We start from the raw sequence: 25,616 nt of genomic DNA, 5'->3' as shown, positions 1-25,616 counted from the left end.
TACTAACTAGTCTACCTAGTTAAAATAAATACAAACTTACCTGTGAAATAAAACTAAAACCTAAGCTAGCTACAATATAACTATTAGTTATATTGTAGCTAGCTTAGGTTTTATTTCACAGGTAAGTTTGTATTTAGTTTTAAATAAATATTATTTAGTTAATAATTGTAACTTTAATTTAGCTCTATTTTAATTATGTTAAAGTTAGGGGGTGCTAGGTTTAGGGTTAGGGTTACGGTTAGGTTTAGGGGTTAATATAGTTTAATTTAGGTTGTTGCGATGTGGGGGGCTGCGGTTTAGGGGTTAATAGGTTCATTTAGTGGTAGTGATGTGGGAGGCCAAAAGTTTCGGGGTTAATAACTTTATTTAGTGGCGGCGATGTCGGGGAGCAGCGGAATAGGGGTTAATAGACTTATTATAGTGTGGGCGATGTTGGGATGCAGGGGAATAGAGGTTAATAACTTTAGTATAGTGTCGGCGATATAGGGAGCGGCAGTTTAGGGGTTAATAGATTTATTTCAGTGGCTGCAATATTGGGAGCGGCAGATTAGGGGTTAATGCGTTTATTTAGGTGCCGGTGATGTCAGGGGCAGCAGATTAGGGGTGTTTAGATGTGGGGTTAATGTTAGGGTGTTTTTTTTTACCGATAGACATCAATGGGTCTGCGTTACAGAGCTTTTTATTCCGCGATCGCAGGTGTTAGGTTTTTTTCTAATCTGCTCTCCCCATTGATATCTATGGGGAAAGCGTGCACGAGCACATCAAAACAGCGCTTGTATTTTGTGCAGTATGGAGCTCAACGTAACCATATCGCACGCACAAGCTGGCTGTTTGAAAGCTTGAAATGGCAGCGAAATGGAGTGTGAAATAATGCAACTTTTGTTGCGTTTGTTTTGCACCCCGTTGCACCCATAACTTGTAATCTACCTGAATGATTATAGTAATAAATTAGAAAGTTGCTTAAAATTGCATGCTCTATTTGAATCATGAAAAAAAAAAATTGGGTTCAGTATCCCTTTAAGGGTGCATCTCTCTACTAGGCTCCAATAGTGCTATTGTTCAATAGCTATAGTTCTGGATTTAAATAGAGACCCATACAGAAAGTTAAACAATGTTACTCTGTTGATCTGTTTGGGATTATTTAAAGAACCAAATGATAAGATAGCACAGATAAGAGTTTGCTATACATTTGTTGTTGCTTTAGTCATGCTGGCTATTAAATTAGTACATAACTACAGGAAAGGCAACAAGAAAAGAGAATGGAGATCATTCACTTTACGGCATTTTTATAAGACTGGATTACCAGCGTCCAATCAGATTACAAACACAAACTTTACTACAAATCCTAGTGAACTAATCTCAAAGGGACATCAAAAACACAGTTCAATGTTTCAATTGAAGCAGGTTAATTTGATAAAAGAAATAATTCAGAAAGACTTTTAGAACTGTACTTATCTTAATCATGAAAGTTGTTTTTGAATTGTGTATCCTTTTAAACAAAGATGCAATTATTAATTCCGGAACAAACTGCATCTTCTTGGATCTAGAGTTTATACTTAGATATGTATTTTTGTTTATCTCTAAGAAAGTACCAGAATCTACAAGAACACTCCAGTATAAGTGCAAAACAAACAAGGACATGATTCATATTATATTATAGCAACCAAAAAAACAAGGGGTGAACTAAAATACATCAATGAACCAGGAGTATTATAGTCATCTCAATGTGGTCAGGTTTTGAGAAAGGATTCCAAAGCTTTCCATATGCTTAAACAGACATTGTACACTAGATATTACTTTGCATAAATGTTTTGTAAACGATCCATTTAGATAGCCCATGTTTGAGTGTTTTTGTAAAAATTTATAGTTTTGCTTATTTTTTTAATAACATTGTGATGATTTTCCAACTCCTAACCAAGCCCCTCAGTGCCAGATGTATACATGTGTTTACAGACTACTGCTGGCTCCTGTTAATGTTACCTGTCTTTTCATATGCAGGGAATTGGGGAAAGGGCGAGTGTCTGATCTTCCAGCCCCTTTCCCTGGGTGTCCCAGTCAACCTAATCAACAGTGCTAAACTGTGAGCTTCTAAGTAATCTTTTAAAAGGTTTTATATAGGATTTTAGATCAGCATCTGTGCACATTCTTCTCTATAGTAGTGTCTATTACATGCAGTTATATGAAAAGTGGTGTGCACTGTCCCTTTAATATCTTAAGACAAGTTAATGGTAGCTGGCATCACTCACTGCTATTATGAGATTGTAACTATGGAAAAAAAATCATTCATCCATTTCTAAGACAAATTGATTGTTTTTTTGTAATGGAAATATGAGATTTCTTTGGGCATCTCCAAAACACATGCAATACGTTGATGATTTTTGCTTAATATTTCAATAAATATGGGGAGAACAGGCATGCTATCTTGGTCAATGGTATAATGTGGAAAATGTCTAGAATTGAGAAATAAATTAAGACAAGCCATTATTAGTAATACAAAATGTCCATGCCAAGAAATTGAAAAGACCTGCCATTTCTTAGGATTATAATTTATTTGAATTAGGAATGTCCTTCAATGGTATTTGAACAGTGTAGTATATGGCTGATATAATAATAGGAATAAACATTCCAAGTTGTGTCCATTTGTAGTTGAACTATGATTTTGAGATAAACTGGGATGCTGAGAAAGGTTATTGGTCAAAGTAAAACTTTTGATGTCCAAAAGAAAATTCAGATTTGGCATTGAAACAAACAGTTATGGACAGTATGACATAATCTGCAAACATGACTAGTGTTATCTGATTTGTTAATCTTCAATCCAGATATGTCTGGGTGAAATATAATGACAACCTCCAGGTTCCATAGCCAAGGAGAAAAGCCAGAGTGATAGAGGTATACTTGTCTGGTGATGTTATAGGATGAGATGCTCAAAGTTGAGATGTCTAGTAAATTTAGTTCTTTTGAATGTTTTCATTTAAAAAGTTTTCATCATTCAAAAAAAGGCTGAACAAATGCTAAGTTGTCTCTAAATGTACAATTTATCTATTTAGACATTTTTTAGACACAGCCATAGACCAATTATTGTGTAAATCAATGCTACATCTGGTTTTGTGCCCTATTATTTGGCAGGGAAATCAGATGACCTGGCCTATTGACACCAAAAAAATGCATAGTTAAAGGTTGATAATGGTCTGAATTCCATCTCAAGTGAATGATTAATTAAATGCTAATAATTATATTTGTTACAAGAATGAAGAAAAATGCAATAAAATAATATTTATCTAGAGGGATGAATGTGGATGATCTTGTGTAATTTTATGACCTCTGTAAACTAGAATTTATGGATGTTCTGTTTGCAACATTGTTTTTTTTTATTGGCCTCATATGTTGTTGTCTAATCACGCACCCGATCACGCTATTGAACTGAATGTAGCCCGCTCCCTCTAACAGACCAGAGTGGGAGCGCGATACATTCAGTTCAATAGCGTGAACCCCTTTTGAAAAAGAAGACATGATCAGAAGACTTAGCAACTTTGAGGACTTAAATCTATTAAATCTTTTGATTTTTAAAGCTGCCACTAAGATAATGTTGCATAATTTTGCACTATGTGCAGAATTATGTAACATTATTTTTTACATTTACTGTACCTTTAAGTGCAGGAATGGCCATTAAGGAAGTGTTGTATAATATAGGTACATCTTTAGTTCTTGCCTGGTTTTAGATTTGGGCTGAGTCTATTATTGCTGCATGCATTTTAATGGTTTCTCTTTTACACTACTCTAGGCCTGATTTTTTGCTGTGGGTGTGATTATCATTTCTGCTGCCTTCTGGCCTGCCTTTGCATCATGACCAGGGATAGGCAAGGTGTCCGTACACGGACACTGGTGTCCGTGACTAGTCCTTGCAGTGTCCGCCATAACCTTAGTATATCTTTTCTTTCTGATTAAATAATAGGAATACAAAAAATATGTAGTGTGAATAAAGTTAGTGGCTTGTCAAGAGGCTGCTAGCAATATTGGGTGATAAGTTATGAAATATATAAAGCCTGAATGAAATACTGGGTGTGTATCTGCATCTTTATAATAACATCCAGCTCTAAGTATACAAAGACACAGTAGTGACACTGGCACATGCGTATAGCCAGACAAGGGCTGGTTATAGGGTCAGTGGTATCGGCATCAGTATAATAACACCCAGCACTATATAATGACACAGTAGTGACACTGTCACATGGGTATAGCCAGAGGAGGGCTGGTTATAGGGTCAGTGGTATCTGCATCAGTATAATAACACCCAGCACTATATAATGACACAGTAGTGACACTGACTCAAGGGTATAGCCAGAGGAGGGCTGATTATAGGATCAGTGGTATCTGCATCAGTATAATAACACCCAGCACTATATAATGACACAGTAGTGACACTGACTCAAGGGTACAGCCAGAGGAGAGCTGGTTATAGAATCAGTGGTATCTGCATCAGTATAATAACACCCAGCATTATACAAATACACAGTAGTGACACTGGCACATGTGTATAGCCAGAGGAGGGCTGGTTATAAAATCAGTGGTATCTGCATCAGTATAATAACACCCAGCACTATATAATGACACAGTAGTGACACTGGCACATGGGTATAGCCAGAGGAGGGCTGGTTATAGGATCAGTGGTATCTGCATCAGTATAATAACACCCAGCGCTATATAATGACACAGTAGTGACACTGGCACATGGGTATAGCCAGAGGAGGGCTGGTTATAGGATCAGTGGTATCTGCATCAGTATAATAACACCCAGCACTATACAAATACACAGTAGTGACACTGACTCAAGGGTATAGCCAGAGGAGGGCTGATTATAGGATCAGTGGTATCTGCATCAGTATAATAACACCAAGCACTATAAAATAATGTTTTTAATTTTAAATGTACCTTGGTGTCCTTCACTAAGGTCTGTACTTTGGAAAATGTCCGCCACAGCCTTTTTCTGTGCCTATCCCTGATCATGACTATGCCTTGGCCAGAATATCTGTGTATGACTCTGCTGGCTCGATTCTGTTTACAGGTAACTTCTACAGTTTAAACCTGCATTTGCTCTTAACTGTGTTTATTTGAAGCTATTACAATTTTATCTCCCCCAGCATAAATATTAGTATATTACTCTTCTTTGCTAGTTTAACCTCTTGTTCAAGCTACATTGTTTGCAAAATATTTTATTGGGCTTGTGCAGTTTTGCACTACCTCTGGTTTCAGTTATCTTGTTTGCCATTTAATGGACTGACCTTTTAAAACCAGGGTGGTCTATCTTTTAAGTACCTCTTGTTCTGGATACTATGTTTAACATATAATGGACTGAGCTTGTGTAACCAGACTGCTCCACCATAGCAGTACAACTTGTCCCAGGTACCCATAAGCCTGCTGATTCCCAACCTGTACACCAGATCTTATCAGGCGGATTAAAAACACCCTGGACAAGTCCGCTCAGGGTGATTGACAGCCTCTGCTTGCACGCAATTGGCTTTGTGTGAGTAAGGGGCGACATTGCACAAGTAGCTGCTTGTGCAATGTTTAATTTGGACAGAGTTCCACTTCCCACTGGCTGCGATGCCGGAGAGGAAGTAAAACTTGTCCATCTGGCCATTGTTAAATGGGGCCCCATGTCTGCAAAGGGAGCATATATTGCACTGGTGATGAATGCATTTGTATTGCAGCTATCAATACGTGCCAGGTGCAGCAGTGTGTGAAGCAATACATTTTAAAATGTCCTATTTTAGGTGCAACAAATAAGAAATTACTTGTGTGTGCCTTTTAAGTAGGTACGTAACCCTTTCATGTCAACTCTTTATCTCAGTTATCTCGTTTCCCTATAGATATCAAAATAAATCATCTACAGGAGATAGGTTTTTAATTATTCAGCAACCCATAAACATGATTCAACCTTTAGTAGATGTCCCACATATTTAGAGGGAAGAAAACAACCCAAACATAAAATAGGTGTAAAACAAAGAGTGCTTTACAGCTGATGTTCTTCATAGGATCACTTTATAAAATTTCATAATCCAAAAACTCAAGTGACATAGGTATTACTGAATAAAGTGAAGTCATACTCTCAAGAATCCAACAACTATCTGATTTCCACATCACTGAATCCAAGTAGTTATATAAGATATTGAAAATCACATAAATAAATAACAACCTTGACCTATCGGTTGTAAAAATTGATGTAACAGTTCTGACAGATGTTCAAGTAGTGCTCCTATGCCAAAATGAAAGAGCTACAAGGACGATCCACTGTGATCTTTTGGTCAGCGATGAACGAATGTAATAACAGGACAACCATGTATCAAAAATCCATGGCCCTTTTTGTGAATAATTAACAAAGACCCAGCTTCTTCCAACAAGCTATTTAAAGGGATATAAAACACAAAAAATTTATTTTATAATTCAGATAGAGCAGGCAATTTTAAACAACTTTTTAATTTACTTCTATTATATTTTTTTCTTTGTTTTCTTGTTTTTTTTTTTCTTTTTATAAATGCAGAGACATAAGCTCAGGAGCCAGCCTTTCTTTTAAAAGTGACACTGTGCAGTAATATGTATTGATGCATTCCCAATGACTTGTTATACCAACTGTATAATATATTTATTGTTGTAATTAATATAGCTGGTTTGTTTATTAAATCCACCACCCATAATAAAAATGTCAGTCTTTGTGGATAGAGAACCTGTTTTTCTACATGATCAGCCCATTTGAGTGGGTACATTCTTGAGATCAATGGGAGTGATTTCAATAAGCAAAGCAAGATATTTCAAATGCAAAAAGAAAAGAAAAGAACAAGTCCCATACATCCTAATAGTATCAAAAACATTTCACATCCCTACATTATAGTAATCACCCTGATTTAATGAGAGATTTAACAGTTTGAGATTGGTATCCATTTTTTTTATTTATGTTTAGAAAACCTTTGCAATATACTGTTATTTTTTGCAGTGTTCTAATTGATTAATTACAGATCATTTCACCAGAGTCATCATTAACCCATTGTTTATTGCAATTGTTTTTCAATAGTCAAACTCCAATAATCAAAATCTACTACTCATTTGAAATTCAAACTGAGGGCCTTATATTCAAAAGCTTGCAGGCATAGAGAGAAGTCATGAAAAAGTATTTGGGATTTTTTTTTAATTTTTTTTAAATGTATTTATTTTTATTGAGGTCATACAACATCAAACATAAACAAGCTTACAGGATGATAATGGACATAGGCACATGTCTCAACAAAGATATGAATATTAAACAAAGCCCATAATTTACATCTAACAACAGAGGAGATAAACAGTTCCAAAGCTTGTATGGTTATATATATATATAAACAAGTCCTGTGTATTGGAATGCTGACCTCTTTTATAACTATGACATATTATTTCCCAGGCCACTCGGAAACATCTCATGGGCATGTATAGAAAAATATGGGAAAAATAAAAAACTTAGGTATATTATTGTATAGTTCAGTACTGTCATAGAGGGTGGTAAAGGATAGGGGATATCCATGGCCGCTATATTACACTGTAAAGAATAATAAGGATATTTTCTAGGGAATCTACGTTCCTATGTTTACTTAGTAAACTAACCCCAAAGGGGGGGGGGGCAGAGCCGAAGTTTTAATAAATCTGAATCCATAACAGCGGCATTATATAGTATGGTATTAATTTACTACCGTATAGATACAATTCTTTAACTTTATGATTAAGAGAGACACGCTAATCCCAACCATTATTAAGGCTATGAGCTAGGTATTCATATGATCTGAGAGCTGTTTGTAGCAAATACATAAGCATGTTATAAAAGATCCACATAAGCCTTATGGTAAATCTAACATAGCCAATGGAAGTATCTCACATTCGGTATCCTGTCATATATAATTTTTAAATGAGCTAATATATGAGGGGTACCTAAGAACCTCACGAAAAGGAGTAGCTGTGGGGTATATATAACCTACATTTCTATAGATATCTCAAACACCGCACATCTATTTAGCTCAATAAGGCTATAGATAGGTTATCAGCTAATAAGAGGACATAATAGGGAATATTTAATAGATATTAGCATAGAGGGCCGCTCTCGGACCCTTAGGACTATAATATGGTGTTGTGTATAACATATGTAATAAGTTAACATCAATAATAAGCGTAATGTCGTTTTTAACAACTGCGGGGGTATGCTATTATGTTAGCCACAATGTTAGATGGTGTAAAAGGGCCACGTACAAGCAAGTGGCTTAACTCTCATTAGTATATATATCTAAAAAGTCATAGTAGCTAGTACCACTGTATAAAGATTGGGCAGAACATCAGTACTCAAGGCATGTATTCTTAAACCTCTGTCCCATGTTTAGATAAAACATACTTGGTCTAATTCCTCATAAAAGTACATAACCCATACATTTGAACAAGCAAAGTTTAGACCTCTACATGTGTGCAATTTCAAATTTTGACGTAAACAAACGGAATGACCCACAGGCAGAAATAACTCAAGTTGGGTATAGTGACATATATCCCTGTTAGACTCGTCCGTATATACTTGGGTATTACCAGCATATATCTAATTTCAAAGAAAATTGGGGAAAAACGACTAGTTTAGAAGTTGGAGGGTCAAAATATCTAATAGACATATATCAAAATAGACCTAGCTAGATGACAAAAAGTGTTCTATATAGAAGTGTACCCTCCTGTTGGTACATGCATATTAAAAAGCTTAGTATTAACACAAACTAGTCAAAGGGTGAACGCTATCAGAATGTGGCATGCATCTACTAATCTGAGGGTAACCATTACCTACAGCGTGTTCCCCTGCCTCGGCTGCGGACAGAGGAATAAACATCTAACTATAGTGTGTGATAGGCCATGGCTCCCTAGGGAAAAATAACCATCCATAGATGCCATCTATCCGTCTGATAATGTGGTGGATATATTAAAATGTATGTACCATATAGTATTCAATAACAGGAAGTGCATAAAACATAGCAAAGATAAATGCGTTAATAGAATACCTGTCTAAAGACTGTTTTTAATTTTAACATAATCTCTAATACCTTATAGGATGACAAAGCAGGAACAATAATGAACAGGAATAAAACTTTTGCTCTTGCAGCTATAAACTTACAACTTAATATTACTAAAGAGCACATGATGTCCATAAAAGTGTTTAGGCATTCCTAAGCAGCAAAAGGTATTGTCAACTGAGCAAAATTCTAGGAGGCATGAAGATATAGGAGTGCTTTAAAAGGGGCTTCAAAACATACATTATACCAGTAATGCTACAACAGTTTAACGGTAGACAGTCATAAATTCAAACAAAAAAGATTACTGTATATATAATAACTGTCTGAGATAATAGCAATCAGTGTTACATGCGATCAGTAGCATATTATTTGTATATTTACAGTCTACCTTATATTTAAATGAAACATTTAACTAGTCTAATATGCAAATACCTTTTTTATGCAAAAAAACATATCCACCCTTTAGCTATAAGAAAAACACAGGGCGAGAAAGAAACATTTCTAAATGTAGAAGTGATTTAGTAAAAAGGGTTCTGGTATAGTCAATTCGCAACAGAACATAAAGCTGGGAAGTTTAGTATTATACCCAAGTCCCAAGCCATGTCGGCTTTCCGGTATATGTCCAAAATAAATGACAATTATGGTCCTTCTACCTAGAAGCTGTAGGTGTTATCCCTGGTCCGTTCAACCCACTCCACATTTAAGAGGTTCATACCCCCTGGCTGCAAGGAGCTGTCCTCCCGGATCTCCAAAGCTAGCACTCACGGCAAAGGGTGATTTAACAGTAGGGAGTCCTCTATCAGCTCTGATCTTACCGCTTTTCAAAGTGACCGACTCCACAACTCCGGTTTTAAGGGTAAATCTGAGCAGTGTGGCAGCACTAAACCGTGCTGGTGGTGAGTGGCAGGTCAGACCAGACAGCTGATATTGCTTGGGTAAATGAGTCTCCGGTATAGTCAGGGAGTCTGTGGACCTAACGTAGGTAGGAGAGTTCAGGGCGTCCACGAGTGTGCTGCTTGGTGCCGTAGGAGTTATGGAGGGTAGTCCGGCGCCATCTTGTGAGACACGTGGAGCTGTTAGCCTTTCAGACCAATGTACTATCAGCGTATGTATCTCGGATGAACCATCCTTCAGCAAGCCGCAGAGTTTGTCTTCAAGTGCTTCTGCAAGCATTGTGAGGTGGCAAGGGCTGTGGATCAGCTTACTCAGAGGTCTCTTCGTCTAGAAAAGGGTAATGTGCTATTTGAGGCCCATAGGTTTAAATTGTTGCGTAGTATGTCCGACCAACACAGGCTAGGATTGCAGTCCTGGAATACTCAAACGGCTTCCCCTAGGGCAGTGTACATCTATACACCTCAACTAGCTATAGATTCCATAATGAAACATAAGTAAATTGGTGTAAATTGTATTATTCTGAGGAGCTTCCTCTAGTTGCGACCAGCCAGCTCGGCTCCTTGCTCCGCCCCCAGTATTTGGGATTTTATTTTGCAATGTAGGTGTCTCTCCTTCACATAAAAAAACCTTCTGTAGTGAGATAATGTCAGGATCCCATAAGCTTTTTTCGTACTAAAATGTCATTTTCAGGTCTCTCCAGAGATGTTTGATTGGTTTCAAGTCCAGGCTCTGGTGGACCATTTACAGAGTTGTCCCAAAGCCACTTTTGCGTTGTCTTGGCTGAGTGCTTAGGGTCATTGTCCTGTTGGAGGGTGAACTTTCGGCCCAGCAGGAGGTGCTATCTACGGAGGGTCTAGGCTCTCAAACTTTGTCTTGCCTTTTTGCTTTTATGGTGCAGAGCATGTACCCTTTTTGCTTTTAAATGTGGAAATAAAGCTCATTTTTTTACCTTGTCTACGGTCTGTTGAGTGCCGGGATCCTTAGATTCTACTATCTGCTCTCTACCAGGTTTTCATTACGAATATTTCTGTATTTTGCTGCGTTCAGCTTTCCCTTAATGCTGACCGGTCCCCCAGTCCCTGCTGCTGAAAAACATCTCCACAGCATGTTGCTACCGCCACCATACTTTACATTTGGGATGGTATTGCGCAGATGATGATCAGTGCCTGGTTTCCTCCAGACGTGATACTTAGAATTGGGGCCAGTCAGTTCAAACTTCATTTCATTAGACCAGAGAATCTTGTTTCTCACATTCTGAAAGTCCTTTAGGTGCTTTATTCCAAAATTCAAATGGGCTTTTTATGGGTCTTGCACTGAGCAGAGGCTTCCATTTAGCCACTCTTGGGAACCTTCAATGCAGCCAAAATTTTTTATAGCCTTCGCCAGATCTGTGTCTCAACAAAATTATGTCTCTGAGCTCTGCAGGCAGTTCCATTGACCTTATCACTTGGTTTCTGCTCTGAGAAGCATTTTCAGCTGTGAGACCTTATAAAGACAGGTGTGTGCCTTTCCAAATCATGTCCAATCAATTAAAATTGCCATACTGGACTCCAATCAAAGTGTAGAAACATCTCAAAGATGATCAAGAGAAATGGGATGCACCTGAGCTAAATTTAAAGTCTCAAAGCAAAGGGTCGGAATACTTATGTCAATTTGATATTTCAGTTTTATCTTTTAATAATTAATGCTTTGTCGTTATGATGTATGGAGTGTAAGATTGGTGTTAAAAAATAATAATTTAAACCATTTTAGCATATGGCTGCAACATAAGAAAATGTAAGAAAAATGAAGGGGTCTGAAACCCTCATTACTTCCTGAATGCACTGTAAAAGAGCACAACCCCATTCCCTTCATATTTCCAGCATAATGAAAAATGTAATTAATATAAAAAAAAATCAGCAAACCAATTTAGAGGTTAAAAAGTAATGTTGGACTAAAATCCAGGAAATGTTCTCTATCCTCTATTTTTTTTTTTTTAAATTAAAAACAACAAACGGTACTACAATACTAATTTGTTTCATATTATGTCTATCATGAGTTGAATCAAGAATAATGTATAGTATTTTGAAATATTTACCATTTCTAGAAATCCTTTGGGGGTTTTTCTCCAATATTAGCTATCAGTTCATTCTGTATTTTTTGGCCTCAATAATTTAACCTCTGTAATTTAAAGCACTAAATTCACTTGATCCATAGGTGATCAGAATGGTGGGGGGCAAGAAGGGGCAAATACCCCTGGATTTTTGCTACTTATATCTAAGAATAAGCACCAGCTTGGGTCATTTTTTAGAACTTTCTTTTTTTGAAATATTAAACAAAACATTTGGAATACAATTCTGCATAGGTCAAAGTACACTTACATATATAATGAAGTTAAAGCATAAATAGGTCATCCAAAACAATAGTTGCACAGAAATATTACATTAACTCAACAAAGAATAGAGGACACATAGCCCCTTAAAAGCATCCTGTATATAATCATATATAAATTGACAGGAACAAAGAAAGAGTGGTATTAAGTTAAACAAACACAATATACCTGTCTTCAAATTATATATAGCCATTTTAGCAATCATGAAAAAATATTAGTTGTATAAATAAGACGGATAATTATGAAAACTACAACCCATTGTGTTAGAATAAGAGATCCCATATCATCCATGCTTGGGTCATTTTTTATGCCAATAAGACACAATTGTTATAATGATGAGGAGCTCATACATACAATTATCTCTCTCCTGATGCACATTTCTACTGGTAATACTATGTTTGGGACATTGTATGCCCCCACCCAGAAAAAATCTGCTTATGTCTATTACTGGATATGTGCTGAAATAATAGGATCATATTTACCAATTGCGTCAACCAATATTGGAAAATTGCATTTGTTCTGTTCGAATAGGCAGCTTTCACAACCCCAATGCCATATTAATAATCCTATAAAGTTTTCATCTTGTTTCATAATTTATTTCATTATTAATGTTGTGACCCTTTTTTGCAAACCTTTAGTAATTAAATTGATTCTTTTTTTCTTTTATTATTAAATCGCTTTATTAAATCTCAAAATACAGAAAGATTTATGAAGATAACTTGTCTGTATACAATCCTATATAATAAAAGGCCAAGTGTGTTTGTCCGAAGCTGTCATGCGCAGTAGAGACTGCGCGCGAGGACAAACACACCTGGCCTTCCAACTGACCTGGCGTCGTGTGGTGGAGTGTGCGTGGCCGGGTGGATGCGGAGTGGGCGTGACCGGGTGGATGCAGAGTGGGCGTGGCTGGGCGGATGCGACGTGGGCGGGTTTGGGCGTGATGCAGGCGTGGCGTGGGCCAGGTGTGACACGGGCGGGGCCACTAACAGACCAGAGTGGGAGCGCGATACATTCAGTTCAATAGCGTGAACCCCTTTTGAAAAAGAAGGCATGATCAGAAGACTTAGCAACTTTGAGGACTTAGCAACTTTGAGGGCTTAAATCTATTAAATCTTTTGATTTTTAAAGCTGCCACTAAGATAATGTTGCATAATTTTGCACTATGTGCAGAATTATGTAACATTATTTTTTACATTTACTGTACCTTTAAGTGCAGGAAATGCCATTAAGGAAGTGTTGTATAATATAGGTACATCTTTAGTTCTTGCCTGGTTTTAGATTTGGGCTGAGTCTATTATTGCTGCATGCATTTTAATGGTTTCTCTTTTACACTACTCTAGGCCTGATTTTTTGCTGTGGGTGTGATTATCATTTCTGCTGCCTTCTGGCCTGCCTTTGCATCATGACCAGGGATAGGCAAGGTGTCCGTACACGGACACTGGTGTCCGTGACTAGTCCTTGCAGTGTCCGCCATAACCTTAGTATATCTTTTCTTTCTGATTAAATAATAGGAATACAAAAAATATGTAGTGTGAATAAAGTTAGTGGCTTGTCAAGAGGCTGCTAGCAATATTGGGTGATAAGTTATGAAATATATAAAGCCTGAATGAAATACTGGGTGTGTATCTGCATCTTTATAATAACATCCAGCTCTAAGTATACAAAGACACAGTAGTGACACTGGCACATGCGTATAGCCAGACAAGGGCTGGTTATAGGGTCAGTGGTATCGGCATCAGTATAATAACACCTAGCGCTATATAATGACACAGTAGTGACACTGTCACATGGGTATAGCCAGAGGAGGGCTGGTTATAGAATCAGTGGTATCTGCATCAGTATTATAACACCAAGCACTATATAATGACACAGTAGTGACACTGACACATGGGTGTAGCCAGAGAAGGGCTGGTTATAGGGACAGTGGTATCTGCATCTGTAGAATAACACCCAGCATTATACAAAGACACAGTAGTGACACTGGCACATGGGTATAGCCAGAGGAGGGCTGGTTAGTTATAGAATCAGTGGTATCTGCATCAGTATAATAACACCCAGCATTATACAAATACACAGTAGTGACACTGACTCAAGGGTATAGCCAGAGGAGGGCTGATTATAGGATCAGTGGTATCTGCATCAGTATAATAACACCCAGCGCTATATAATGACACAGTAGTGACACTAACACATGGGTATAGCCAGAGGAGGGCGGGTTATAGAATCAGTGGTATCTGCATCAGTATAATAACACCCAGCACTATATAATGACACAGTAGTGACACTGGCACATGTGTATAGCCAGAGGAGGGCTGGTTATAAAATCAGTGGTATCTGCATCAGTATAATAACACCAAGCACTATAAAATAATGTTTTTAATTTTAAATGTACCTTGGTGTCCTTCACTAAGGTCTGTACTTTGGAAAATGTCCGCCACAGCCTTTTTCTGTGCCTATCCCTGATCATGACTATGCCTTGGCCAGAATATCTGTGTATGACTCTGCTGGCTCGATTCTGTTTACAGGTAACTTCTACAGTTTAAACCTGCATTTGCTCTTAACTGTGTTTATTTGAAGCTATTACAATTTTATCTCCCCCAGCATAAATATTAGTATATTACTCTTCTTTGCTAGTTTAACCTCTTGTTCAAGCTACATTGTTTGCAAAATATTTTATTGGGCTTGTGCAGTTTTGCACTACCTCTGGTTTCAGTTATCTTGTTTGCCATTTAATGGACTGACCTTTTAAAACCAGGGTGGTCTATCTTTTAAGTACCTCTTGTTCTGGATACTATGTTTAACATATAATGGACTGAGCTTGTGTAACCAGACTGCTCCACCATAGCAGTACAACTTGTCCCAGGTACCCATAAGCCTGCTGATTCCCAACCTGTACACCAGATCTTATCAGGCGGATTAAAAACACCCTGGACAAGTCCGCTCAGGGTGATTGACAGCCTCTGCTTGCACGCAATTGGCTTTGTGTGAGTAAGGGGCGACATTGCACAAGTAGCTGCTTGTGCAATGTTTAATTTGGACAGAGTTCCACTTCCCGCTGGCTGCGATGCCGGAGAGGAAGTAAAACTTGTCCATCTGGCCATTGTTAAATGGGGCCCCATGTCTGCAAAGGGAGCATATATTGCACTGGTGATGAATGCATTTGTATTGCAGCTATCAATACGTGCCAGGTGCAGCAGTGTGTGAAGCAATACATTTTAAAATGTCCTATTTTAGGTGCAACAAATAAGAAATTACTTGTGTGTGCCTTTTAAGTAGGTACTTAACCCTTTCATGTCAACTCTTTATCTCAGTTATCTCGTTTCCCTATAGATATCAAAATAAATCATCTACAGGAGATAGGTTTTTAATTATTCAGCAACCCATAAACATGATTCAACCTTTAGTAGATGTCCCACATATTTAGAGGGAAGAAAACAACCCAAACATAAAATAGGTGTAAAACAAAGAGTGCTTTACAGCTGATGTTCTTCATAGGATCACTTTATAAAATTTCATAATCCAAAAACTCAAGTGACTGCCATAATACCATCAACATTAGGTATTACTGAATAAAGTGAAGTCATACTCTCAAGAATCCAACAACTATCTGATTTCCACATCACTGAATCCAAGTAGTTATATAAGATATTGAAAATCACATAAATAAATAACAACCTTGACCTATCGGTTGTAAAAATTGATGTAACAGTTCTGACAGATGTTCAAGTAGTGCTCCTATGCCAAAATGAAAGAGCTACAAGGACGATCCACTGTGATCTTTTGGTCAGCGATGAACGAATGTAATAACAGGACAACCATGTATCAAAAATCCATGGCCCTTTTTGTGAATAATTAACAAAGACCCAGCTTCTTCCAACAAGCTATTTAAAGGGATTTAAAACACAAACATTTTATTTTATAATTCAGATAGAGCAGGCAATTTTAAACAACTTTTTAATTTACTTCTATTATATTTTTTTCTTTGTTTTCTTGTTTTTTTTTTTCTTTTTATAAATGCAGAGACATAAGCTCAGGAGCCAGCCTTTTCTTTTAAAAGTGACACTGTGCAGTAATATGTATTGATGCATTCCCAATGACTTGTTATACCAACTGTATAATATATTTATTGTTGTAATTAATATAGCTGGTTTGTTTATTAAATCCACCACCCATAATAAAAATGTCAGTCTTTGTGGATAGAGAACCTGTTTTTCTACATGATCAGCCCATTTGAGTGGGTACATTCTTGAGATCAATGGGAGTGATTTCAATAAGCAAAACAAGATATTTCAAATGCAAAAAGAAAAGAAAAGAACAAGTCCCATACATCCTAATAGTATCAAAAACATTTCACATCCCTACATTATAGTAATCACCCTGATTTAATGAGAGATTTAACAGTTTGAGATTGGTATCCATTTTTTTTTATTTATGTTTAGAAAACCTTTGCAATATACTGTTATTTTTTGCAGTGTTCTAAATGATTAATTACAGATCATTTCACCAGAGTCATCATTAACCCATTGTTTATTGCAATTGTTTTTCAATAGTCAAACTCCAATAATCAAAATCTACTACTCATTTGAAATTCAAACAGAGGGCCTTATATTCAAAAGCTTGCAGGCATAGAGAGAAGTCATGAAAAAGTATTTGGGATTTTTTTTTTTTTTTTTTTTTTAAATGTATTTATTTTTATTGAGGTCATACAACATCAAACATAAACAAGCTTACAGGATGATAATGGACATAGGCACATGTCTCAACAAAGATATGAATATTAAACAAAGCCCATAATTTACATCTAACAACAGAGGAGATAAACAGTTCCAAAGATAAGCTTGTATGGTTATATATATATAAACAAGTCCTGTGTATTGGAATGCTGACCTCTTTTATAACTATGACATATTATTTCCCAGGCCACTCGGAAACATCTCATGGGCATGTATAGAAAAATATGGGAAAAATAAAAAACGTAGGTATATTATTGTATAGTTCAGTACTGTCATAGAGGGTGGTAAAGGATAGGGGATATCCATGGCCGCTATATTACACTGTAAAGAATAATAAGGATATTTTCTAGGGAATCTACGTTCCTATGTTTACTTAGTAAACTAACCCCAAAGGGGGGGGGGGGCAGAGCCGAAGTTTTAATAAATCTGAATCCATAACAGCGGCATTATATAGTATGGTATTAACTTACTACCGTATAGATACAATTCTTTAACTTTATGATTAAGAGAGACACGCTAATCCCAACCATTATTAAGGCTATGAGCTAGGTATTCATATGATCTGAGAGCTGTTTGTAGCAAATACATAAGCATGTTATAAAAGATCCACATAAGCCTTATGGTAAATCTAAAATAGCCAATGGAAGTATCTCACATTCGGTATCCTGTCATATATAATTTTTAAATGAGCTAATATATGAGGGGTACCTAAGAACCTCACGAAAAGGAGTAGCTGTGGGGTATATATAACCTACATTTCTATAGATATCTCAAACACCGCACATCTATTTAGCTCAATAAGGCTATAGATAGGTTATCAGCTAATAAGAGGACATAGTAGGGAATATTTAATAGATATTAGCATAGAGGGCCGCTCTCGGACCCTTAGGACTATAATATGGTGTTGTGTATAACATATGTAATAAGTTAACATCAATAATAAGCGTAATGCCGTTTTTAACAACTGCGGGGGTATGCTATTATGTTAGCCACAATGTTAGATGGTGTAAAAGGGCCACGTACAAGCAAGTGGCTTAACTCTCATTAGTATATATATCTAAAAAGTCATAGTAGCTAGTACCACTGTATAAAGATTGGGCAGAACATCAGTACTCAAGGCATGTATTCTTAAACCTCTGTCCCATGTTTAGATAAAACATACTTGGTCTAATTCCTCATAAAAGTACATAACCCATACATTTGAACAAGCAAAGTTTAGACCTCTACATATGTGCAATTTCAAATTTTGACGTAAACAAACGGAATGACCCACAGGCAGAAATAACTCAAGTTGGGTATAGTGACATATATCCCTGTTAGACTCGTCCGTATATACTTGGGTATTACCAGCATATATCTAATTTCAAAGAAAATTGGGGAAAAACGACTAGTTTAGAAGTTGGAGGGTCAAAATATCTAATAGACATATATCAAAATAGACCTAGCTAGATGACAAAAAGTGTTCTATATAGAAGTGTACCCTCCTGTTGGTACATGCATATTAAAAAGCTTAGTATTAACACAAACTAGTCAAAGGGTGAACGCTATAAGAATGTGGCATGCATCTACTAATCTGAGGGTAACCATTACCTACAGCGTGTTCCCCTGCCTCGGCTGCGGACACAGGAATACACATCTAACTATAGTGTGTGATAGGCCATGGCTCCCTAGGGAAAAATAACCATCCATAGATGCCATCTATCCGTCTGATAATGTGGTGGATATATTAAAATGTATGTACCATATAGTATTCAATAACAGGAAGTGCATAAAACATAGCAAAGATAAATGCGTTAATAGAATACCTGTCTAAAGACTGTTTTTAATTTTAACATAATCTCTAATACCTTATAGGATGACAAAGCAGGAACAATAATGAACAGGAATAAAACTTTTGCTCTTGCAGCTATAAACTTACAACTTAATATTACTAAAGAGCACATGATGTCCATAAAAGTGTTTAGGCATTCCTAAGCAGCAAAAGGTATTGTCAACTGAGCAAAATTCTAGGAGGCATGAAGATATAGGAGTGCTTTAAAAGGGGCTTCAAAACATACATTATACCAGTAATGCTACAACAGTTTAACGGTAGACAGTCATAAATTCAAACAAAAAAAGATTACTGTATATATAATAACTGTCTGAGATAATAGCAATCAGTGTTACATGCGATCAGTAGCATATTATTTGTATATTTACAGTCTACCTTATATTTAAATGAAACATTTAACTAGTCTAATATGCAAATACCTTTTTTATGCAAAAAAACATATCCACCCTTTAGCTATAAGAAAAACACAGGGCGAGAAAAAAACATTTCTAAATGTAGAAGTGATTTAGTAAAAAGGGTTCTGGTATAGTCAATTCGCAACAGAACATAAAGCTGGGAAGTTTAGTATTATACCCAAGTCCCAAGCCATGTTGGCTTTCCGGTATATGTCCAAAATAAATGACAATTATGGTCCTTCTACCTAGAAGCTGTAGGTGTTATCCCTGGTCCGTTCAACCCACTCCACATTTAAGAGGTTCATACCCCCTGGCTGCAAGGAGCTGTCCTCCCGGATCTCCAAAGCTAGCACTCACGGCAAAGGGTGATTTAACAGTAGGGAGTCCTCTATCAGCTCTGATCTTACCGCTTTTCAAAGTGACCGACTCCACAACTCCGGTTTTAAGGATAAATCTGAGCAGTGTGGCAGCACTAAACCGTGCTGGTGGTGAGTGGCAGGTCAGCCCAGACAGCTGATATTGCTTGGGTAAATGAGTCTCCGGTATAGTCAGGGAGTCTGTGGACCTAACGTAGGTAGGAGAGTTCAGGGCGTCCACGAGTGTGCTGCTTGGTGCCGTAGGAGTTATGGAGGGTAGTCCGGCGCCATCTTGTGAGACACGTGGAGCTGTTAGCCTTTCAGACCAATGTACTATCAGCCTATGTATCTCGGATGAACCATCCTTCAGCAAGCCGCAGAGTTTGTCTTCAAGTGCTTCTGCAAGCATTGTGAGGTGGCAAGGGCTGTGGATCAGCTTACTCAGAGGTTTCTTCATCTAGAAAAGGGGAATATGCTATTTGAGGCCCATAGGTTTAAAATTGTTTGCGTAGTATGTCCGACCAACACAGGCTAGGATTGCAGTCCTGGAATACTCAAACGGCTTCCCCTAGGGCAGTGTACATCTATACACCTCAACTAGCTATAGATTCCATAATGAAACATAAGTAAATTGGTGTAAATTGTATTATTCTGAGGAGCTTCCTCTAGTTGCGACCAGCCAGCTCGGCTCCTTGCTCCGCCCCCAGTATTTGGGATTTTATTTTGCAATGTAGGTGTCTCTCCTTCACATAAAAAAACCTTCTGTAGTGAGATAATGTCAGGATCCCATAAGCTTTGTTCGTACTAAAATGTCATTTTCAGGTCTCTCCAGAGATGTTTGATTGGTTTCAAGTCCAGGCTCTGGTGGACCATTTACAGAGTTGTCCCAAAGCCACTTTTGCATTGTCTTGGCTGAGTGCTTAGGGTCATTGTCCTGTTGGAGGGTGAACTTTCGGGCCCAGCAGGAGGGTGCTATCTACGGAGGGTCTAGGCTCTCAAACTTTGTCTTGCCTTTTTGCTTTTATGGTGCAGAGCATGTACCCTTTTTGCTTTTAAATGTGGAAATAAAGCTCATTTTTTTACCTTGTCTACGGTCTGTTGAGTGCCGGGATCCTTGGATTCTACTATCTGCTCTCTACCAGGTTTTCATTACGAATATTTCTGTATTTTGCTGCGTTCAGCTTTCCCTTAATGCTGACCGGTCCCCCAGTCCCTGCTGCTGAAAAGCATCTCCACAGCATGTTGCTACCGCCACCATACTTTACATTTGGGATGGTATTGCGCAGATGATGATCAGTGCCTGGTTTCCTCCAGACGTGATACTTAGAATTGAGGCCAGTCAGTTCAAACTTCATTTCATTAGACCAGAGAATCTTGTTTCTCACATTCTGAAAGTCCTTTAGGTGCTTTATTCCAAAATTCAAATGGGCTTTTTATGGGTCTTGCACTGAGCAGAGGCTTCCATTTAGCCACTCTTGGGAACCTTCAATGCAGCCAAAAAAAATTATAGCCTTCGCCAGATCTGTGTCTCAACAAAATTATGTCTCTGAGCTCTGCAGGCAGTTCATTGACCTTATCACTTGGTTTCTGCTCTGAGAAGCATTTTCAGCTGTAGGACCTTATAAAGACAGGTGTGTGCCTTTCCAAATCATGTCCAATCAATTAAAATTGCCATACTGGACTCCAATCAAAGTGTAGAAACATCTCAAAGATGATCAAGAGAAATGGGATGCACCTGAGCTAAAATTAAAGTCTCAAAGCAAAGGGTCGGAATACTTATGTCAATTTGATATTTCAGTTTTATCTTTTAATAATTAATGCTTTGTCGTTATGATGTATGGAGTGTAAGATTGGTGTTAAAAAATAATAATGTAAAACCATTTTAGCATATGGCTGCAACATAACAAAATGTAAGAAAAAATGAAGGGGTCTGAAACCCTCATTACTTTCTGAATGCACTGTAAAAAGAGCACAAACCCCATTCCCTTCATATTTCCAGCATAATGAAAAATGTAATTAATATAAAAAAAATCTGCAAACCAATTTAGAGGTTATAAAAGTAATGTTTTGTACTAAAATCCAGGAAATGTTCTCTATCCTCTATTTTTTTTTTTAAATTAAAAAACAACAAACGGTACTACAATACTAATTTGTTTCATATTATGTCTATCATGATTGAATCAAGAATAATGTATAGTATTTTGAAATATTTACCATTTCTAGAAATCCTTTGGGGGTTTTTCTCCAATATTAGCTATCAGTTTCATTCTGTATTTTTTGGCCTCAATAATTTAACCTCCTGTAATTTAAAGCACTAAATTCACTTGATCCATAGGTGATCAGAATGGTGTGGGGGCTAGAAGGGGCAAATACCCCTGGATTTTTGCTACTTATATCTAAAATTAGCACGCAGCTTGGGTCATTTTTTAGACTTTCTTTTTTTGAAATATTAAACAAAACATTTGAATACAATTCTGCATAGGTCAAAGTACACTTACATATATAATGAAGTTAAAGCAAAAATAGGTCATCCAAAACAATAGTTGCACAGAAATATTACATTAACTCAACAAAGAATAGAGGACACATAGCCCCTTAAAAGCATCCTGTATATAATCATATATAAATTGACAGGAACAAAAGAATGAGTGGTATTAAGTTAAACAAACACAATATACCTGTCTTCAAATTATATATAATATCCGTCAGCCATTTTAGCAATCATGAAAAAATATTAGTTGTATAAATAAGACGGATAATTATGAAAACTACAACCCATTGTGTTAGAATAAGAGATCCCATATCATCCATGCTTGGGTCATTTTTTATGCCAATAAGACACAATTGTTATAATGATGAGGAGCTCATACATTACAATTATCTCTCTCCTGATGCACATTTCTACTGGTAATACTATGTTTGGGACATTGTATGGCCCCCACCCAGAAAAAATCTGCTTATGTCTATTACTGGATATGTACTGAAATAATAGATCATATTTACCAATTGCGTCAACCAATATTGGAAAATTGCATTTGTTCTGTTCGAATAGGCAGCTTTCACAACCCCAATGCCATATTTTACAGCTAAATACAGGATCATGCAAATAATCCTTTAAAGTTTTCATCTTGTTTCATTATTAATGTTGTGACCCTTTTTTGCAAACCTTTAGTAATTAAATTGATTCTTGTTTTCTTTTATTATTAAATCGCTTTATTAAATCTCAAAATACAGAAAGATTTATGAAGATAACTTGTCTGTATACAATCCTATATAATAAAAGGCCAAGTGTGTTTGTCCGAAGCTGTCATGCGCAGTAGAGACTGCGCGCAAGGACAAACACACCTGGCCTTCCAACTGACCTGGCGTCGTGTGGTGGAGTGTGCGTGGCCGGGCGGATGCGGAGTGGGCGTGACCGGGTGGATGCAGAGTGGGCGTGGCTGGGCGGATGCGACGTGGGCGGGTTTGGGCGTGATGCAGGCGTGGCGTGGGCCAGGTGTGACACGGGCGGGGCCTGGCGGGGTCAGATGCCGGGGCAGCTGCAGAAGTGCAGAGATACAGAGAGCTCTAAAGAGGGGGGATAGAGAGAGCAGAAGAGATGGATATAGAGAGCAGAAGAGGGGGGGATAGAGAGAGGGAGAGAGCAAAAGAGAGAGGGGGAGAGAGACAGCAAAAGAGAGAGGGGAGAGAGACAGCAAAAGAGAGGGGGGAGAGAGACAGCAAAAGAGAGGGGGGAGAGAGACAGCAAAAGAGAGGGGGAGAGAGACAGCAAAAGAGAGCAGGGAGAGAGACAGCAAAAGAGAGGGGGAGAGAGAGAGCAAAAGAGAGGGGGAGGAGAGAGACAGCAAAGAGAGGGGGAGAGAGACAGCAAAAGAGAGGGGGGAGAGAGACAGCAAAAGAGAGGGGGGGAGAGAGACAGCAATAAGAGAGGGGGGGAGAGTGCAACAAAGAGAGGGGGAGAGAGCACAAAAGAGAGGGGGGGAGAGTGCACAAAAGAGAGGGGGGGAGTGCACAAAAGAGAGGGGGGAGCATGCAAAAGAGAGGGGGGGAGGAGAGGAGCGCAAAAGAGAGGGGGGAGAGAGCACAAAAGAGGGGGAGGGAATGCAAAAGAGAGGGGAGAGAGAGCGCAAAAGAGAGGGGGAGAGAGCGCAAAAGAGAGGGGGGAGAGAGTGCAAAAGAGAGGGGGGGAGAGAGCGCAAAAGAGAGGGGGGGAGAGAGCGCAAAAGAGAGGGGGAGAGAGGGCAAAATAGAGGGGGGAGAGAGCGCAAAAGAGAGGGGGGAGAGAGCAAAAGAGAGGGGAGAGACAGCAAAAGAGAGGAGAGAGAGAGAGAGCAAATGAAGGAGAGAGAGCAAACGAGAGGGGGGAAGAGAGGAGAGCAAAAGAGAGGGGAGAGAGACAGCAAAAGAGGGGGGAGAGAGAGAGCAAAAGAGAGGGGGGAGAGAGAGAGAGCACAAAAGAGGGAGGAGAGCGAGAGCAAAAGAGAGGGGGGAGAGAGGCAATAGAGAGGGGGAGAGAGAGAGTAAAAGAGAGGGAGAGAGAGAGAGTAAAAGAGAGGGGGGAGAGAGAGAGTAAAAGAGAGGGGTAGAAAGAGAGAGCAAAAGAGAGGGGAGAAAGAGAGGGGGGATAGAGAGAGAGCAAGGGGTGGGACCGCTTGTACTGCAAAAAATGGCCAGGTGTACACGTACACAGGCTTTAGGACTAGTTAACAATAAAAGAAAAGTCAATAGCAAACAACTGGTCTAGTTTGTCTTATTTTTGTATTATTGTAGATAATGTCACTAAGCAAAAAACACACTGTCATTAATCCCACCTTCTCCAAATGTTGTACACAAAGTCTCTTCAATGTCAATTATTAACACTTTTATTTGATTAACCTAGCCAGCTAGTCAATAGGAGATATACATGGTTTTGCCCCTAATCAATAGGAAATTATCCTGAATATTCTTTGATCCTAATCTTTTTAGTGGCTTACGCTGTTTATTATGATTATATATATGATTTATAGATGTCTGCCATATTACTAATACTGATCAAATACTTGCTTGTGCATCTATTTTTAATATAATAATATTCCTCCAACCTCAATATATGTTCACACTGATGTAACCACTGTTCCATACTTGGCGTTCATTTCCACCTTTTTGCAAGCAAATAATTTAAATTGTTACACACTATATTAAAAAGCTTTTTCTGGGGAACAGATTCAATTCTTAGGAACTTTCTTAGGAACTTAGAATTTTCAGATTAGTCTCCAGCAGCTTGAACGATGGGCAATATGACTATTACATTTAATATGTTTTTTTTCCATGTTTTCATCTACTTAACTGCAAAGGACTCCAACGTACTAATATAATACTATGTATTTATGTGTTTATATGTGTACACTGTATATATGTCTGTAAATACATATATACACATATAAATACATAAATACGTATGTACACATATATATGCATATACAGTATATATATATATATAGACAGAGAGAAGTGCACTCACAGGAACGAACAACTGGCTCAATAACATTGTTAGCCTTGTTCTATGGCGATTTACCACCTGGGTGCAACTTTTTAGCCCAGTAATGCTTTTTCACAGAGTAGAACTTTCCTGTAGTATATCAGTCTGATCCCGCCTATTACGGTCAGTCCAGCGCCGAAATACCAGGCAATTCCTCTCTGAACAAGGAACACAGCAACCCCAGACGATCGTTCGGCCTTCATTGGGCCTCGTCAGTGAGGTGTAGCCATATTCCTCTAAGCACACTGAGCAAGGAGTCCACGTCTGGTTGCCCCTTTTCCATAGGGAGACTATATACATACAGAGAGAAGTGCACTCACAGGAACGAACAACTGGCTCAATAACATTGTTAGCCTGTTCTATGGCGATTTACCCACCTGGGTGCAACTTTTTAGCCCAGTAATGCTTTTCACAGAGTAGAACCTTCTGTAGTATATCAGTCTGATCCCGCCTATTACG

Source organism: Bombina bombina, chromosome 3, assembly GCF_027579735.1.
Source record: "Bombina bombina isolate aBomBom1 chromosome 3, aBomBom1.pri, whole genome shotgun sequence".
Lineage (NCBI taxonomy): Eukaryota > Metazoa > Chordata > Amphibia > Anura > Bombinatoridae > Bombina > Bombina bombina.
The sequence above is the reverse complement of the archived record's forward strand: the minus strand, read 5'-3'. Positions refer to the sequence as shown.